Below are 5,643 nucleotides of genomic sequence, written 5' to 3' on the forward strand. Positions count from 1 at the left end.
CTCTGTTTTCTTTATTACAAAATAGTGCATCTGTCAATGCCGTTTAATCATTGTGCGATCATATTTGACAATTTGTAATGTAGGTGACAATATTTGTCAAGACTAATGGTGCTTTTTACGGTCCATAGTGCCAGAGAGCATAGAAAAACAAAGATATTAAAAAAATGGTGAGTAATTTGAATTGCGACTTTGAAACCTATTTAAATGATTACCTGGTAGAGTTTATGGTCGTAAATAAGTGGTATAGTGTACCGTTTCTGTTTCATTATCAAGGGATGCATTATAAGGGAGTGGTATCTATATCGAGAATAAATCATAAGAGACTTCTGCAATTGCATTCCTTCAGAGTTTAGCTGCCGATATAAATGTGTAACCTTTCAGATTATGAATATATCGTTTCCAGTCTTAATAAACTGAAATTGTTTCTAATTTCAACAAGTTTTCAATCTAGCCTAGAGCATATGTATTTGATCTCGTTTAACTTTTAGTTTGATTTTGGTTTGAAGTTCAGGTTCCATTGTTTTTGCATCTATTTCATTTAATTTGTGTGTTACAGAGTTAATAGCTCCATATGTAGATGAAATTATTGGGGATCATCAGTGTGGTTTTAGGCATAATAGATCAACTATTGATCAGATATTTTGTATTTGACAGATAATGGAGAAAAAATGGGAGTATAAGGGTACAGTGCATCAGTTATTCATAGATTTCAAAAAGGCATATGACTCTGTTAAGAGAGAAGTTTTATATGATATTCTTATTGAATTTGGTATTCCCAAGAAACTAGTTTGATTAATTAAAATGTGTCTCAGTGAAACGTACAGCAGAGTTCATATAGGTCAGCTTCTGTCAGATGCGTTTCCAATTTACTGTGGGCTAAAGCAAGGAGATGCACTATCACATTTACTTTTTAACTTTGCTCTAGAGTATGCCATTAGGAAAGTCCCAAGATAACAGGGTTTGGAATTGAACGGGTTACATCAGCTGCTTGTCTATGCGGATGATGTGAATATGTTAGGAGAAATTCCACAACGATTAGGGAAAACACGGGAATTTTACTTTAAACAAGTAAAGAGATAGGTTTGGGAGTAAATTCCGAAAAGACAAAGTATATGATTGTCTCGTGACGAGAATATTGTACGAAATGGAAATATAGAAATTGGAAATTTATCTTTTGAAGAGGTGGAGAAGTTCAAATATCTTGGGCAACAGTAACAAATATAAATGATACTCGGGAGGAAATTAAATACAGAATAAATAGGGAAATGCCTGTTATTATTTGGTTGAGAAGCTTTTATCATCCAGTCTGCTGTCAAAAAATCTGAAAGTTAGAATTTATAAAACAGTTATATTACCGGTTGTTCTTTATGGCTGTGAAACTTGCACTCTCACTTTGAGAGAGGAACATAGGTTAATGGTGTTTGGGAATAAGGTGCTTAGGAAAATATTTGGGGCTAAGAGGGATGAAGTTACAGGAGAATGGAGAAAGTTGCACAACACAACTGCACGCATTGTATTCTTCACCTGACATAATTAGGAACATTAAATCCAGACGTTTGAGATGGGCAGGGGATGTAGCACGTATGGGCGAATCCAGAAATACATATAGAGTGTTAGTTGGGAGGCCAGAGGGAAAAAGACCTTTAGGAAGGCCGAGACGTAGATGGGAAAATAATATTAAAATGGATTTGAGGGAGGTGGGATATGATGATAGAGAATGGATTAATCTTGCTCAGGATAGGGACCAATGGTGGGCTTATGTGAGGGCGGCAATGAACCTCCGGGTTCCTTAAAAGCCAGTAAGTAAGTTACAGAGTTAAAGTTTGAGTTAAAACTCTAACTAAGGTCGTCACTCAAAGAGTCTTGGATCTGATTCCCATAATTAAGCTTATATAGAATTGCACTACTCAGTTTTCTCTATCATGATCAACATCTTCGAGTAAGTCTGGCTCTGCTGCTGTCTTTTAGTCTGGGCCTCTGCTTCTGACACCTCACTCCTTCCCTAATCCCATAGTAACTGCGTAAGTTATGTCTGCTTTTCGACTTTTTTCTTACAAATTTTCCTTTGGTGAAACAATTTTCCTTGGAGTAATAAGAGTTGATAACCATATTGATATTGGACTTTACGTACTTTCTTACATGCTGCACCATGATAATTTGGATCATCTTCAGTCTTTACTAATATATATCCAGTATTTGAGTAGGTGAGAAGATTGTCAAGGTCACGGAACCAGCATGCATCCCATCACAGTTTCAGACATTCAGAGTTGTCGTTACTAAAGCGAAAAACAGTAAACAACCTCAAAGAAATAATAATATTGCTACACCTGTGAGTGCCAGAAATTAGCTAATGCTGCACATTCTTCGGCTGTCGAGTTGCATGTAATCTTACTACTACTAGCAAAGCTAAACATAAAAACGAGGACACAGCTATAAACCATAACAAGGTCACTCCTAAAGTATCTAAAAACAAATCTTTAAAGTAGTGGTTCCCAACCTTTTTTTTTTTGACTGACGACACATTTACTGAACGCCCACAATATTGCGGCACTTATTTTTTAAATAATAATAACAACAACAACAACAACCAGTGTTTTCTTCTAGAAAAAAAGGTTGTGGAACTCTGTAGAATATTTTATAGCGAATGGAGAGGTGATTACTTCATTGCATGGGAATTTTTTTCGTTTTTAACCTCCTTTTCGTCCAACTAAGACTTTGTCTAAGCTCTTCGAGCGCCTTCCGCCAGAAAAAAAAAAGCACTGATAACTTCTATGTAGTGTTGGACATCCAGTGTTGTAGATAGGTCGATGTTAACACACGATCAAAAAAACAAAAAACAACTTGAGTGGCATTAGAAAAAAACAAAAGTACAATACCTATGTGTCAAAAAATCCCAACTTATCTATGCCGGATGTCTGATAAAAGATTTTTATTATCTTTTTGAAAACTCTCCTATTTAAATTAATGTGAAGTCTGCGCTTGGTGGGTTGCACAGAGTTTCACTATACGTGGATTTATGATTGACAGGCCAACACGTAATTCATCTTCAAGATGCAGCAGTCTGTTCCTTTTTTTATATTTCACTATTTCCATGGTATAAAAATGCTGATTTACGTAAGTATGAATTTTAAAACCAGTTCTGAATAAAATTTTAGTTCATTTGGCACCATCGACTGATTTGACAAATTTCGCATATAAAACACTCGGGATTTTGTTTATATTCATCTCCACGTCACGTAAAACCATATTGAAAATATTCATCACTATATTTACGAAACGCAGTACGTTTTTGTGAACTCTGAAGGGAATTTTTGCTCATATTATTTGAATTAGCACTACTGTCATCTAATCTAGAACTTGATTCAGATTGTCATTTTCGAATTAAAAATCTGTCCATGATAAAATCTAATCAGAACATTTCTGTTGAAATAGTCACACTATCACCCGCTCACATGTAGGCCTGTATTACTGAAACTGACCAATATATTCTGAAGATTCTAAACTCTGTTTATTACTAAATGGGAGGAGTAAACGAATTAATAAGCATTGTTGAAGGTATTTACTTTCATTGGAATTATCCCCAGGCAGATAAATTAAACTGAGCATTGTTGCAGGTGTTCACGTTTAATTGGTAAAGTCTGCCTCAAAATAAAATGTACCATATCAAAGACTTCGTTGTAAATAAAAAAAAAAGTTCGTTGTAAAGAGACTTTCTGGATGGCATAAAATTTATTTTTCCGTTCCAAAATTTCGCGACACACTCCATGGGGCTACGCGACACACCGGTTGGGAACCTCTGCTCTAAAGTATCTAAAAACAAACTACTGATGAAACTGACTGGATCACAGTTAGAAAGAATAGATCTACCAGAAAGAACAAAAAAATTGTAGTTGGTAATAAACCAATAACCAATGATGTTGGAATAAAAACGTTTCGTTTGTTTCTAGACTAGATTCAACCCCTACAGTGAAAAGCTTAGAATCCTTTGAGAGAGAAAGTTTCCAGGAGGTACAATGCGAGTTACTGAAATAAAAATTTTTAAATTCATATGCATCTTTCAAATTTACAATTGAGCCGTTCACAGCAAAAGTGGTGTAAGTCAAAATTGGGTAATGAGGTTTAAAGTAAAAATTCTGTAAAATACAGCGCAAAGTAGCAATTAGTATGGTCTTCTTGCTATCCACTGACTACTAATAGTTTAAATAAATTGAATATTAATTGCTACTTTGCGCTGTATTTTACAGAATGTTTACTCTATCCCTCATTACTCATTTTTGACTTACACCACTCTTGCTCTGAACGGCTCAATTAATTACGATAATATTTTACGAGCTTTGAACACCAATATCTGGCCGCAAGGGGTTCTGATCTCAAGGTTTTTTTTTTAAAGAGACGCCCCCAAACACAGGCTACAAAAAAAAAAAAAAAAAAAAAAAAAAAAAAAAAAGGTAAATCGTAATATAGCGAACGTAGAAGCTCCGCCCACGACCCCTTCCACTTTTCCCCTACTAGCTCAACAGACACTCTACGTGATAGGCGAGTGTTGTGTCCAATGTCCAATCCACATTTCATGTGGGTGGGGATAACTTCCCCTACTGGCGTTCGCTATATTGCGGTTTATCCAAAAAAAAAGAAAAAAAACTCCACAACATCACCAAATGACAAAAATGAAATAAATATAAATGTTTTATATCTTAACATACAGGGTTTGAATAACGAAATTAATCTCTTCGAAATTTTCTTAAATTTAGACAGCTATTCATTTTTGTTTCACAGAATATTTGTTGCGTGATTTTAATATCGATTATATAAATTTTGATAGTTTTAAATTAGATGACTGTTTTAAAAGATCTAACCATATCGTCTTGTTTTCAGACGAGGCAACGTTTCTTGTATCAGGATCTGTCAATCAGCACAGTGTAAGGATCTGGGGTACACAAAATTCACACGTCTACCGTGTACATGCCCAGAGTCGCCATTTTGTTTTATGCCATTGTTGCCCAACATGTGACAGACGAGTTACTCCAAACAAATGAAATAATTCTTTGAGTTTCTGCGGAGTGCCATTTTGTTTTGTCATTGGTGCCCAACATGTGATATGAATTAACTTCAAACAAATGAAATAACAATGTTTTGAGTTTCTCTTTCTTTTAATACCAGTCTCATTTCATAATTCCGCATGCTTTGTTAGCAATGATTAATTAAAATGTGGGAGATTTCAAAGGGACAAGATGTATAGCCTAATACATGAATATTTTTATTACTTAAATTTTTGTGATCGTTTTTAATTGATGAAATAAAAAAATAACATTTTTTTCGTTAGTCATTCGTAATTACAGTCACTGGAACTTCGTGCAATAGGACTCTTCCTTATACAGGGACATCATTTTATTTTTACTTCAGTTTTTATTGTACCTGAGCTTTTTAATGTACTTCACTCCCGCCCCCTCTACTAGTAAACTTACAACCGTTCTCCACACAGAACAAAGGCCGCGTATGCAGTACTGAGTGAGTATAGTACGTTCCAGAAATATGTTCGCGTTTTCCAGTGACGAAAGAGCTTTCAATATTGAATCATATTTTCGCACAGGTACTGTCGTCTGTTTGCCTACGTCGCATCCCGGTTTCCCCCACCTGCTTCTG

This window comes from Periplaneta americana, chromosome 12 (assembly GCF_040183065.1).
Source record: "Periplaneta americana isolate PAMFEO1 chromosome 12, P.americana_PAMFEO1_priV1, whole genome shotgun sequence".
In the NCBI taxonomy this organism is placed as follows: domain Eukaryota; kingdom Metazoa; phylum Arthropoda; class Insecta; order Blattodea; family Blattidae; genus Periplaneta; species Periplaneta americana.